At 43.0% G+C, this 15017-nt stretch overlaps 1 protein-coding gene across 5 annotated transcripts in view; it reads left to right on the top strand.

Moving 5' to 3' along the window:
* CAMSAP2 (calmodulin regulated spectrin associated protein family member 2) overlaps positions 1 to 15017 on the top strand; it is a 181935-nt gene that overhangs the window by 637 nt on the left and 166281 nt on the right. The window lies entirely within an intron of this gene.

Below are 15017 nucleotides of genomic sequence, written 5' to 3'. Positions count from 1 at the left end.
TCTTCTTCTTCTTCCCGTTCTTTGATGCTGATTCCTGCCTGGTTGCTTCACTCCTGCGGACATAAAGCATTCCCAAGGGAATTGGACGGGAGAAAATAATCTGGATCTATTGCTTGATCATGTGGATTTTATGTGTAATCTCTTGACTCTTTTTTTTTTCTTACGTCAATGCTTTTTCCATCAATGAGTAATTGTCATGTTTAAATGTCTAATTGCATTTATTTGCGGGGTTATTCACCTTTATCATATGTGTTTGTATTGCGTTTTTTCCATTCACATTTTTAGTTGTAATCCAAAAAATAAATAAATATAGTGTTTTCCGTTTAAGAGCTGGGAAGTAGCAGGAGAAATGGAGGTGCACTGTTAGTTTTGATATGTGTGATGGTAAACCTGCTGTCAGCTAGGGGAAGATTAAACAGTAACCTGGGTTATAGGGGAAATCATGTAATGCCATTTGTCCCCCAAGACTGCCTAGAATTCTCTCCATCTGAACATATACTATAGTTGATTGTAGTTTATTGTAATGCTTCTGGAAAGTATTCCATGTTTTTAAAAGCCAGGGCCTTGAGGAATACCGTGTGTATTATTATCAGTAATATTTATATTTTTGACAGCAAACACTTCAAAAATAGAAAAATGTGCAGTTCAATTACATTGCTATTTAATTTTCAATTTCATAAGACAATTTTGTTGGTATTTTTGGAAAAGGGAGTGTACAGGAACAATCAATCATTTTTACCCCCATTCTCTGTAGAATAACAGGAAAAGGTTTCTCCTCTTGGAATTCTGCAACAGTTGCACATATAGCCATAGTATTGTTGCATATTGTAACAGGGTTAAAAGTGCTGTCTTTATGATGTCACTAGGTTCTGGTAATATTAGGTATTTTTTTCCCTTAATATTAAAAAAAAAAAAAAGCCCACCCGTAAAGTTTCCATGACTACTGGCAGTGTTGTGTGTTAGCAATTTCTGTCTGTAATAATCTTTTCTGGTTTAGTACAAAGCCATTTAATTAAAAATACTTTAATATTTTGTAGAGTTCAGGTTCATAAACTCATTTTAATCAATGAAAATTTGAGCACTAAATGCTAAGCCAGTGAAAATTCTTGTAATTCGTATTTGGGTTTTCAGAGATGAGGTAACCTTACATCTTTAGGTGTTTCAGTTTTGTAGGCTTGCATATAGATGAACTAAATATGTTATTTTATTTCTTGTGTACCCAAGAAATCAAGTATAGGTTATGTACTGTCTGCATATTCAAATCTGGTAAAACTTTTTTCTGATATGGCTCTGCAAATTCTTTATGCTCAAGTTGTTGAAAATATTTCATTTTCTATTAGCTGAGTTTGCATTGGGTGGGTAAAGGTTCTGTCTACGTAGATTGCTGTGTGAGACTGAACAAAACAAAATTTCCTTAATTTTCTTGTTTCATCTCATAATTTTCATTCTGTGATATCTACATGGAAATGTAACATGTAATCGTTTAAGAGCAGATCATTTGCCATTTAAAGGCTCTACTCTAGTATCTGACCCACTTAATACAACTACTAGGAATAATATAAAATAGAGTTGTACTAAAGTCTTCCAAATCAAAATTTTATGAAAAGTTTCAAGCCAGTGTACTGCATGATAGTGGTTCCTTCAGTACCAAGGAAAAATTTGAGGGTGGGATCTTGGAAGTATACATAACAATGTATGTTTCAAATATATGTAAAAGAAATATATGTGAAACAGAAGCAGAACTGAAGGTTTGACCTTCTCTTTTTTGTGGAAGGAATGAAAGCTTTCCCTGGAACAGGTTACAGCTTCTGCATGGAGACCATATTTCTGCTGCCTTCTGCCATGCATCTATTCTATCCAAATGAATACAAAGCATGATGTGTACCTTGTTCCATGTACATAAAATCTTTAAGTGACAGACTTTGAAATGATCAGTTCTTAAATAAGGGATTTCAAAATTTGTCCTAAATTTGTAGAAAAAATCGAATAACTTTCTTGTACATCTGCATTTGTTCTTTCTCTAGTTAAAATAGTGCTTTCTTTATCAGGTAATTCCTTAGTTTGGAGAAAAGTCCTGTCCCTCCACGCAATTCTATTTCATGGATGTTCAAACTGTTTTTGTGTGTGTGTGTGTGTGTGTGTGTGTGTGTGTGTGTGTGTGTGTGGTATAAAAAGTACCTTCTGTTTCTTCTTTAGATATAAATATACATTTGGAGTTCTATAGATGTGCTTTGTTTTAAATGCCTAGTGCAACACAAATAAAAGTGTGGGTGATGCTTAAGAACAACTTTCTTGTGCAGTATTAGATGAATATATCCTCTACAAGAGGACTTCTGAAGTACAGTGTGGGGGTAGATACACTTTACCAAAATCAGAGAGACAGTGCTATTCTTGCTTGAGTGATAGCAAGCTATGGGACTGATAATAAACATACCGTACAGTCCCAGATTCAGCTCTGTTTACATCTTTGCAATGTTGTAGACTTTGGTTCACATCATATGTAATGCAGGTTGAAAAAACATACATCTTTTGTTCTTATGTGGGGAATAACCATGTAAAAACATGATGCATGAACTTGACGCACAAATGAGATTGAAATGACCTTTGAGAATAAAAATAATGGTAGGAATTCATGGTTCCTTTCAGTCTTATTCTATCTCCTTCAGCATCCATTTTCAGTTCCTTCAGGCTTAGGAAGAAACACAACCTTGTCCTGCAAACCATAGCTGTACTTAACTGGCTATATCAGTTCAGAGTCTTAATCTCCTTACTGTATATTTTTAGAAACATGCCTGTCTGTCTGTCCGTCCATCTGTCCATGAGGCCATTTGTTCATGAACTCCTAAATGGTAAGAGCTAGGACTGCCTAATTGGGGATGCATCATAACTTAAAGCAGAATCAGGCTTTGGTTGTACAGTAAAACTCCATTAGTCCGGCATCCAATGCTCCGGGACTCCTGATGGTCCGGCACCATCAGGAACCCGGAAGTGCTGGGGCAGCCGGACAGGCTTCCCCCATTCAGCTGCTGCTGAAACTGACCAGCAGCTGAATCGGGGAAGCCGGGAGCAGAGCAGCTGGGGTGCTGCCCCTTGGGGCTCCGGGACCAACCCGGCAGCACCCCAGCTGCTCTTGGGGATGCCTGGGGCAGAGCAGCTGGAGTGATGCCGGGTTGGTCCTGCAGCGCCAAAGGACGGCGCTGTGGGACCAACCCGGCAGGACCCCACCTGCTCTGCCCCAGGGGTCCCTGATTCAGCCGCTGCTGAAACAGATCAGCGGCTGATTCCAGGAACCCCGGGGCAGAGCTGCTCTGCCTGGGGCTTCCTGGAATCAGCCGCTGATCTGTTTCAGCAGCGGCTGACTTGGGGACCCCTGGGGCAAAGCAGCTGGGGTGGTGCCGGGTTGGTCCCGCAGCGCCGAGGGGCGGCGCTACGGGACCAACCCCGCAGCACCCCAGCTGCTTTGCCCCAGGTGTCAGGATTCAGCCGCTGCTGAAACTGACCAGCAGCATCAGTTTCACCAGCAGGCTGAATCCGGACGCCTGGGGCAGAGCAGCTGGGGTGCTACCGGGTTGGTCTCATAGCGCCACCCCTCGGCACTGCAGGACCAACCCGGCAGCACCCCAGCTGCTCTATTGCAGGCATCCCCGATTCAGCTGCTGCAGAAACTCACCAGCAGCAGCTGAATCAGGGACGCCTGGGGCACAGCCGGACTATCGTAAGGGGGGGCTATGAGGGGTCTGGGGTGGCATCCCCTCCCACCCCACTCCAGACCCCTCATAGCCCCCCCCCCTTCTGATAGTCCGGCATATCTGATAATCCGGCACCCCCTGGGTCCTAAAGGTGCTGGATTATCGGAAGTTTACTGTACCAGGAAAACAGGATGTGCCTGGGAAAGGGCTTCTAGGAGGGACTGTTATACAGCCCTGTGCAGCCACGTACTAAGCATATGCATAGGCACGGCCCTGCTGCAGCTCAATCCACTCCCCTAAGGCCCAGCACTGGACTGTGGGATGGGAGCCCAGGTGGGCGGTGCAGCCTCAGCCCCCTCCACCCCCCCTTGCTGGCCCTGGGAAGTAGCTTTTGGCCAGCCAGCATGGCTGCCACCACTGCAGGTGCCCCCAGGGAGCTGCTGATGGCTGAGCATTGTGGTTGCTGCCCAAGCACATGGCTCTGGGAGACCCTGGGGAGCTAGTGGCTGCAGAAGCAGTGCGGTCCCTACCACCGCCACCCATACAGCACTGCTCTTGCTGCTGCGGGCGGTCCCAGGATCTGCTGCCACCTGGACTGTGCTATGCCTGTCACAGAGAGAGAGAGTCCTAGAGAAAATCTTGAAGAATGATGCATTGCTAAGTTGATCAGCATTGTTCTTCAGATATGTCCACATCTTCATCTACATAATTTTCTCCCAATAAGAAGTTTTCCTTAAGATGTTTCATTATTGCAGGTAGGCTCTGCATCATCATCTTCAACTGCGTTCACTTGACTCATTTTCCTTTTTTATCCATGGAGTGAATTTCTTCAAAATATTCCCAGATAGGATCTCTTTCACACCCAGAAGCTAGGGCAGTCTTTCTGTGGCAAAAATGTAGGGGGATATAGGAAGATTTGTGTTCTGAATAATGTCTTTCCTTTCTTCTTTGCAGTCCATTCAGCTGTTCATATCTGGGTCACATCCATCCTTTCCTATATATTGTCTCTCTGTCTGTAGACAGTATCTTAACTAACTCTGCCATGCTTGGCCCAAGTCCACCACCATGTAAGCACAGAACAAAAAACATTTCTATCCAACCTGTGTCTGTCTTTCCATATATTAGCCTGCTGAGAAACAGAAATTTAAGACCCAGGATTTTCAAGAAGCAAGAGCTGGCGGTTAGGCCATTAATTCGTTTTTATGAGACTGTGCATTTATACTGTACCCTTAGCTCAAAACAAGGTATGCAGTTTGAACTATGCAAATTGCATAGCTTATTTTGAGTTAATTTTGAAGTAGCTTATTTTAAAATTTGGCGCTGTCTACATAGCACCAAATTTTGAAATAGAGCACTATTATGAAACATCCCTTAGTCCTTGCAGCGCAAAGTTTACAGAGACATTGGAATAGTATGCCCATTATTTTGAAAGCTATTTCAAAATAACGGGTACACTGTAAAGACACAGAAAATACTATTTTGTGATAGTGGAAGTATCCCGAAATAGCACCACTGTCTAGATACACCCTAAGTATAGAAATAGCATGTTTGTGATGAAATTTAATTGTGACTGTCATTTTTAAATGAGAAATTTAGTATTTTATTGATTTTTTTTTAAATAAACTTTTAGACAAAAATCAACGATTAAAAAAAATTAAAAATTTTTAAACATTCTTGGGACTGGAAAAGTGAAGTTTGATTGCAATTTTGAAAGGGCAGCATTTGGGTTTAAATCTGAAAATAATTATTTATATGGTAAATTATTTTGAATTCAACAGACAGCTCCTTAGGGATGTAAAATCCTGTTTTTAATTGATTAACCAATTCAACATATTGGTTAAATGATTAAAGGAAGAGGCAGTTCTGGAGTGGCCCCTCCCCCGCCTCCTGTTGGGTTGGAGCGGGGCCTCAACCCCCATCATAGACAGGGGCTGCTTCAGCTCGGCCTGTGGTGTGCCTGGTCTGCCGTGAACAGAGGCTGCCCTGGATTGACTAGTGGAAAGAATTTAAATACATTTTAGCACAATATACAAGAGACTTATCCTCTTCAGGCTTTTGCCAATTTTTGATGACATTGCAAGAGTTTGTGTTCTTTCTTTCTTGGAACCATCACCACACTAGAAAATTCACTGTATTGTAAGAGAATTATAAAGGCAAACTGTAATGTGAAGACATGGTTATATGATACAGATGCAGGAGAGGGAGAATCATCTTTACAACCAAGAGAGATCACAATGTGATTTTTTTTTTTTAAACATTCTTGCAAACAAGCCTTTAAGTTGCAAACATTAATTATATTCAATATAAAAGTTTGGTCAAAATTCATTCATGCTCTTTTAATGTTGGAGTAACAGACTGCAAAGTACTTGGTTCCTGACCTTATATTAAGCAGGAATTTTGAAAAACATTTACCTGATAAATTCACTTTCTCAGAATTATCCTGCAGATGCTCTGCTGATGGGTGGCGGGAGCCAATATAAACAGCCTGGAGCTTTATAGAAGATTCTGGAATACACTCACTGGAGACTTTTTATAAGGGTTCAAGTTAATACTGTAAAATAACTGAAAGCTTTGGCTTAGGTGAAGAAATTGCATAAGAATGAAGCAGTGGATAGGAGTAGAGATTTTGGTTGTTTGGGGTTGCATATGTATTAGATGTCTGTTGGATGCATTTTTGTGTAAATGCAGGTGTGGCCAATGTAGAAAATGTGTGATATCTTGATGTAAAATTTTCAGATAAATTTGGATAGAAGTTGTGGTGTTATGGTTACAGAATTGAAGTTGTTTGGGATATTTTAACTGTCAGGGATGGACATTATCTGTAAATTATTTATCTGCCGTGAGGGTAGAGGATTGGACTTGATGACCTCTTGAGGTCCCTTCCAGTTCTAGTGTTTTATGATTCTATGAACTTGGACTCTCCTAGTCCTCTGGTACCTGGTTTCTGTGGTGGCAATTTTTCTTTTAAGTTTTGTCTCTAAAACTGTTAGAGCTAATATAAAACAGATTGAAGCTTGAACTGGATATGGTAAGGGGCATTAAGGCCTGTGTGATAGGCTTTAAGTTAGTGCTTGTAAATTTTGAAGATTTGCCAAATTCAGTGCAGCTTATAGGTTCCTTAACCCAAAAAATATTGTGTGTGGCATAATTTAGGAGCACATTAAACTAGAGATTAAACAGTGTAGTCAATTAACTGATAAGCAAAAGCTTATAGGTTAATGCTATAGACTATACGCATTTCCCTTCCCGCATTGATAGTACATTTTTTAGCAGGCTGGCCAGCAGCCTAGCTCAGTCCTGGCTTGTTATGGGTCAGGACCTCCCTCTAGACAGGGGCTACTGCCACCCCACTCTGCTGCCTCTTTATCAGAGGCAGCAGCACAGGGGAATAGACAGCTGGCCCGCGAAGGAAGCTGGTTTTTAAACTCTAGTGCTAAGTAGCAAGGTGCTCAATTGGATCAGAGTCCCAAATAAATAATTCAGGTAAGCTCCCTTTAACAATGAAAGGAGGATGTACACACTTGTTGCTGTCCCAGGTAACAGTTATTTACACTGGGCTTGATAGTAAATTAAAGTGACTTTATTAAGTACTAACAGTAGGATTTAAGTGGTTGCAAGTGAGAACAGGCAGAGGCTAGTAAATTACAAATTTAAAATAACAGAAAATTCATAGCTAGCTCTAGCAGAGTAAAAGTTTATTATAGACTTATCCTAAAACTATTCTTGTTCTAGCTAAACCTCCAACCCATGTATGACGGAGCCAACAGGCCCCGCACTGAAGGGCTGGGAGTAGCCCAGGCCCAGCTGGCTGAAAGAGCCTCGCCCCTTCAGCCCTGCTGAGCATGCTCCCAGCAGAGCCAGCATATAAAGGCAGAGGGAGCCCAGTTGGAGGGGAGGCAGCTGGAGGGTAGAAGGGCCCAGGCCGCAATCCCAGTGTTCCTGCAGTAGCTGAGGCCAGAGTGAGGGCCAGCATCAGACTCCGGGAGCGAAGCCAGCAGCCAGCCCCACCTGAGGGACTGGACCACCTACACCACCAGCCCCGGCCCTGGTAAGGACCGCCGCCAAGGCAGACAGATGATAGGGGTGGTAGGAAGCAGCCCAGGGCAAGGGATTGCCATCCCAGCTTGGTGTGTATCGGCTGGATTCCCCACTGAGCAGGCAGGAGCAAGAGTCCCTGCCTAAAGGACCCTGGGCTGGGACCCGGTGGAGAGGGAGGGCCCGGGTTCCCCTACCACGCCTTGCTGCACCCTGGGCAATCATCGCAGCCTGGAGAGGCTTGTCCCGGAGATAGGCCTCAAGTACTGTATACCCCCTGATAGAGGGGCCTGGACTTGGGGCACGGGACCTTAGAAGGGGGATGCACCCCATGCCGGGGGCGTTTCCCCTGACACCATGGAAGATCTTTTTTCCCTGGGATCTCTGGTTTATTCTCTTGGGAGTGATGTGCCAGCCAAAGACAAAAGCCTGAAAATTTTGCATCCTAAATTGTCTTCCTTTTCGGTGGGAATTCTATTTCTATATTCCACTCTCCATGGAAAATTACCTGATCAGACCCTGCTGCTTAGGGTGGTCACATGTCTTCCTAATATCGACCACTGCTATGACTTAAAGTACAAAATGGGCTGTTTACAGGTAATCACCCTTGATTGTCTTCATTTGCACGTTAAAAACCATAAACCATTCAATACTCCATATTTTTAACTTTATATACTAGGCATGTAATCGTTTAGTCAACTACACAATTAACCATTAAGCATGTGCTTACTGGTTAATGCTGTCGACTACATGCAACACCCTACACTCTCTGCAAGTCAATTTTTTTAGAGGGCTGGTTGACAGTCTGGCTCAGTCCTGGCTCGTGCCGGGACCCGACAACTACCTTTGCTGCGGTTCTGCACTACAAGCACTAAGAGGCAGCAAGGAGGTTGATGCCAGATCCCAGCACAAGCTGGAACTGAGCCAACCTGCCCAAAATCTGGCTCTTGGTTCTTGTAATGCAGAACCACAGCAGGGGTTGATTCTGGGGCTGCAGTACAAGCACTAAGAGCCCGCACAGACAGGCTGGCTCACTCCCAGCTCACAGTGGGACCCGGCCTCAACCCCCGCTTCAACTCTGCTGTGCAAGTACTTGTTGTATAGAGCTACAGCGGGGGTAGTTACTGCACCCGGCAGGATCCAGGACTGAGTGGTAGCAGTGCTACCCCTTATTGATTAATTGTGTAGTCAATGATAGGGATGTAATAGTGTATTCAATTAACTGATTAAACTATAAGCAAATGCTTATAGGTTAATGCTATAGACTACACGCTTTTGCTCCTCTTACCCCCCCCCCATTATAGGTCTCTTTGATCATACTGTTAAAACAGAGGTAGACTATGATTTTTTGTGGTAGGTGCACCAGTAAGTGGTGAAGGGCTGCACTGTTCTATGATGTTTATGAAGGAGATGTAGGGTCTGGAACGGAGGTTGGGTGCAGGAGGAAGTTCTATGTAGGGGTATTGGGGTGTAGGAGTGGGTGTGGGGTCTGGGAGGCAGTTTGTGTGAAGGAGAGTGTTGTGGCCTAAGGCAGGGTATTGGGGTGCATCAAATGAGCACTGCAGCCATATGTTATTGGCTTGGGATGCTCTTCACTCTTTCAAATTTCTTCTTATCTTGGATACATTTATAGCATTGTCAGTGATCAAGTTGCATATTAGACATTTCAATTGTTACAGCTTTTGTTTCTAGTTCGTTATAGCTTTTACTGCTATTTCTTGTAAGTATTCTGCAGTGTGTGCATTCTCAGATGTATCAATTGTTTCTGTAAGGATGATATACCCTCTGCTGCTGTCACACAATCATGTACAACAGGATCATTGTGGATGTTGCTCCACCAATCAAGACTCAGGTTAAGAATTTTACCCTCTAGACTTTTTGCTCATTGTTGAATTTCTTTTTCATACACTTTACCCAGCCATTTGCCTGCTACACCTGCTCTGTTGGGTGGACTATATCCTATTCTTAATGAATTAACCATGTTAATGAATTGTGGGTTCTCAATCACATGCGAGTCGGTTGCACAAACTGTCCAACTTTTTCATCAATTACTTTTTTTTGCAATCTGCTGGATCTTATCCCAAACTTATCTGTGGTAATTTCTGGATGGATTTTTTTTATTTTATTTTATTGCTACACATGATATACTGTGGCTAATGTGACATATATGTGATTAGACTGAAACATTCTCATTGGAAGATACTGTAACTGAAATTCTAGAAACTGATTGTGCCCTTGAAGGTGGATAGTCTTCAGAATCCTGTATGCTGAGGATGGATTCTCCTAAACAAAATACATCAATGCAGTTATTTAATTACCACGCTGCTCATTTAGTATTACTCATTGCTTTCACTGACAATACTGCTTTAAAGGTGAAATTGTAAAAGGAAAATCTGCCTATTTCAGCTGTTTATTTTGCATCACAACTGCATTAAAAAATGATAGGCTAGCCACTACATTTTTTTGCTCAACCATGCACGTTCAAGAATAGTCCAGAAGGAAGAGAGTCAGTCCTTAAGAAAGAACTCGGAAATAAAAAAAATGACCAACTTGAAGATCCTGCATGTTCAGATATATTTCTTTTATCATCTTTAACATGGCTTCCTCCTGAGGAGGAACACTTCTCATGATGATGTGTTATTTGGGAAACCAGGCATTTTGCGTGCATGCCTGTCTTAATCACAGGGAGAGGAACTTCATTAAAATATTCCCAAACTGGGTCTCTTTTACTTGCCATTATAGGTTTTCCCTTTCAGTGAGAGAATGGTTGTAGATCTCAAATCAATGAAGGCTTCACTCAGAAACATCTCAAGACTTCTGGAATATGGGGCTGTACCAGCCCTCTCTGGCTGTACCCTATGCTCCCCCCTTCCTTGGCGGCCGCTTGGACGATCCTCCCACCTCGGCTGCGGCACCTTCAGTGGTGCGGACAGACTACCGCCTTCACCAAGGCAGCGGGGGCGGGGGAAAGGGAAAGGGAGGCCCGGACCCACTCTCACTCACAGGCCCCAGCCCAGGACCCTAAGGACACGGATCGGTCTGGATCCGGTCCGGTTGACGGGGCATCCTGCCGTAACTCCTCAGCCCACCAACCCTAACGGTTTCTGCCCTAGGCTGCTTCCTTTCCCCTCCCGCGGCTTCTCGCCGCTGTCAGGCTCACCTTTCCTTTGGTGGACAGACTGCCGAAGCACAAAAAGGGGTCAGCAGACCGGAATCGCCAGCCTCTTAGCACCTCTTTATCCCCAGCCGTTCTCGGAGATTTCTCCTGGTGCTCCCCAGCCTGGCTACTCTCTGAAACCCCCCTCCTCGGATTTATGGCAGCGGCACTTTTAAATGCCACGCCGCTTCTGCCCTACCTGATGTCAAGGGGGCGGAGCTGTCGCATCTCCACGCCAGCTCCCCTCCCCTTGCGGGTTGCCAAGGTGCTCTGGCTTCCCCACGCTGTGCAGAGCTCACGGGGCGGGGAAACACCTCCAGGTCATCCCCATCCCCGTGTCCGTGCTCCCAGCCCGCTGCCCGTGGGTTGCCCGGCTTGGTTAGCCGTTGTGCGGCGTGGGAGCACGCTGTGCACTGCGGGGCTTCCTCCGCCCTGGTGCCGAGCAAAGCCTGCTCGGCGGGAGTTGCCGTGCAGGGCAAAGGTGCCCCGTCACAGGGACTCAAACAGTTTCACTTCCATGTCTACTACCTGTTCCTTCCTTCTCATATTTATCTCCAGACTTCTCCTTGTCCAGATCTATTCTATCCCAAGCTATCTTCTGTTCATTCAACTTTTTGAAACTTTGCCCTTTTACAGAAAGGTAAGGGATTGACTTTGTGTACACAAATTTGCAGAGGGACAACAGGTTTGAGGTCTGTTATTTCTCTCCTCTATATATTATTTATATATTTTAAAAACATTTTTGCTGTTAACAAAACTCTCTGGAGACACACATCCATTGATGGTATGTTCTAGACTGAGCACTGAGTCCCATTGGGTGGGTAGATTAACCTAAATAATCTATACAGAAGCCTCTGGAATCCCGTAAGATTAGGTTCCTAATCCATGAATTATTATAACTCTTAGAAACCTTTTCTTAAACATTAAGAACATAAGAACGGTTATACTGGGTCAGACCAAAGGTCCATCTAGCCCGGTCCCCTTCCGGCCGACAGTGGCCAATGCCTGGTGTCTCAGAGGGAGTGAACTGAACAGGTAATGATCAAGCCATCTCTCTCCTGCCATCCACTTCCACCCACTGACAAACAGAACCTAGGGACACTATTCCTTACCCCTACTGGCTAATAGCCATTAATGGACTTAATCTCCATGAATTTATCTAGTTCTCTTTTTTTATCTTACCCATTACAAAGATAGCTTCCCCAATTATCACCTCTAATATCATTAACTCAGACATTTCCCCCCCCATCCCTTTTCTGTTGTGAAATTTGATTTGTCCGTTTCATATGTGTTCATTATTTTTTTAAATTGTATCCTTTGGTATATATATTTGTGACAATTTTCTTCCACTATTTGATCTGAGGAAGTGGGTCTGGCCCACGAAAGCTCTTCACCTAATAAACCATCTTGTTAGTCTTTAAAGTGCTATATAGTCCTGTTTTTGTTTCTTTTAAACCCTGTTATAGTCCTATCCTTCACAACCTCCTAAGGCAAGGCGTTCCACAGATTGACTATCTGCTGTGTGAAGAAGAACTTCCTTTTATTTGTTTTAAACCGGCTACCCATTAATTTCATTTGGTAGCCCCTAGTTCATATATTATGGGAACAAGTAAATAACTTTTCCTTATTTACTTTCTCCACACCAGTCATGATTTTATAGACCCCTATCATATCCCCCTTTAGTTGCCTCTTTTCCAAGCTGGAAAGTCCTATTCTCTTTAATCTCTCCTCATATGGGACCCATTCCAAACCCCTAATCATTTTAGTTGCCCTTTTCTGAACCTTTTCTAATGACAGTATATCTTTTTTGAAGTGAAGAGACCACATCTGCACGCAGTATTTGAGATGTGGGCATACCATGGATTTATATAAGGACAATAAGATATTCTCCGTCTTATTCTCTATCCCTTTTTTTAATGATTCCTAACATCCTGTTTGCTTTTTTAACTGCTGCTGCACACTACATGGACATCTTCAGAGTGCTATCCACCATGACTCCAAGATCTCTTTCCTGAGTAGTTGTACCTAAATTAGCCCCCATCATATTGTATGTGCAGTTGGGGTTATTTTTTCCAATGTGCATTACTTTACATTTATCCACATTAAATTTCAGTTGCCATTTTGTTGCCCAATCGTTTTATTTGGTGAGATCTTTTTGAAGATCTTCACAGTCTGCTTTGGTCTTAACTATCGTAAGCATTTTAGTATTGTCTGCAAACTTTGCCGCCTCACTGTTCAGATCATTTTTGAATAAGTTGAATAGGATTGGTCCTAGGACTGAGCCTTGGGGAATACCACTAGTTACCCCATTCCATTCTGAAAATGTACCATTTATTCCTACTCTTTGTTTCCTGTCTTTTAACCAGTTCTCAGTCAATGAAAGGATCTTCCTTCTCTCTTATCCCATGACAGCTTAATTTACGTAAGAGCCTTTGGTAAGGGACCTTGTTAAAGGCTTTCTGGAAATCTAAGTACACTATATCTACTGTATCCCCCTTGTCCATAGGTTTGTTGACCCCTTCAAAGAACTCGAATAGATTAATAAGACATGATTTCCCTTTACAGAAACTGTGTTGACTTTCGCTCAACAAATTATGTTCTTCCATGTGTCTGACAATTTTATTCTTTACTGTTGTTTGTGATGTAGTGGGGGTAACTTGCTCGGGCTGTGGCGATCTCTGCTGTCTGTAGCAAGACCCAGCAGGAAAAAGGGGTGAGTCATTATGCAAAAGGGTCTCCAAACCTGTCTGACCAGCTACCTCCCATGGGGAGAAACAAAGAAAGGTGGAATGCTGCCCCTGGCTGGGGGGCAGGGCTGGAAGAGAGGTTTTTTTTTCTGTCTGGGATCATGGAGGAGACAGCCTAGGGAAGGGGGTTGGAATTTAGGGGCCCAGTATCCCCCATATCAAGGGGGGCTGAGGCATCCTAGGCCTGCCCTGTAACCAAATTACATCTGTGCTGTGCTGTATCCTGGAGAAGCAATAAACTCCCTCTATTCTACTGGCTGGTGGAGTCCGTTTGTGCCATTACGGGGGTGCAGGAGGCGGGAGAACCCCAATGCGTCATCACACTGTTCAACTAATTTGCCCGGTACTGACATTAGACTTACCGGTCTGTAATTGCCGGGATTGCCTCTAGAGCCCTTTTAAAATATTGGCATTACATTAGCTATCTTTCAGTCATTGGGTACAGAAGCTGATTTCAAGGATAGGTTACAAACCATAGTTAATAGTTCTGCAATTTCTCATTTGAGTTCTTTCAGAACACTTGGGTGAATGCCATCTGGTCACGGTGACTTGTTACTGTTTAATTTATCAATTAATTCCAAAACCTCCTCCAATGACACTTCCATCTGTGACAAGTCCTCAGATTTGTCACTTACAAAGGACAGATCAGGTTTGGGAATCTCCCTAACATCCTCAGCCGTGAAGACTGAAGCAAATAATTCATTTAGTTTCTCTACAGTGACTTTATCATTTTTATTTGCTCCTTTTGTATCTCGATCATCCAGGAGCTCAACTAGTTGTTTAGCAGGCTTCCTGCTTCTGAATTACATGAATAAAAGTCTGAGGCGTTGCTGTGTTAGCCTGGTACTTTAAAAGGAGTGAGTAGTCCTGTAGCACCTTAGAGATTAACAAATATATGTACATATAATATCATGAGCATTAATGAGTAAAACCCATTTCCTCAGATGAGTTGAGGAAGTGTGTGTGTGTGTGTGTGTGTGTGTGTGTGTGTGTGTATATATAATTTGTTTCTCTAACGTGCTACTGGACTGGTTGTCTTTGCATGAATATATTGTCTTATACTATAGAACTAAATTTGTAATCCCTGTTTCACGATGAGATAAATTATAGCTCAAAGATATTTTAATTAAAACCATCTCTAGATAGGGTTTTTTCCCTCAAAAAGCATTTTATAAAAAAATCCAATTTGAATTAAAAAAAAATCAATGTTTTGACACTTCTTTTAAAAAAATTGATTTTTGTCCACACTGCTTTCACGGCTGGTTACTGTTACGAATGCATTATCCTGTCATGATTAAATATCTGTCATGGTTAAATATCCTGGAAAAAGGCTCTCTGTGATACCCCCCTATTTTAAGGCTTAACCTATCCCAACAGTCTTGACCCTTC

Source organism: Pelodiscus sinensis, chromosome 9 (assembly GCF_049634645.1).
Source record: "Pelodiscus sinensis isolate JC-2024 chromosome 9, ASM4963464v1, whole genome shotgun sequence".
NCBI classification, from domain to species: domain Eukaryota; kingdom Metazoa; phylum Chordata; order Testudines; family Trionychidae; genus Pelodiscus; species Pelodiscus sinensis.
The sequence above is the reverse complement of the archived record's forward strand: the minus strand, read 5'-3'. Positions and strand labels throughout refer to the sequence as shown.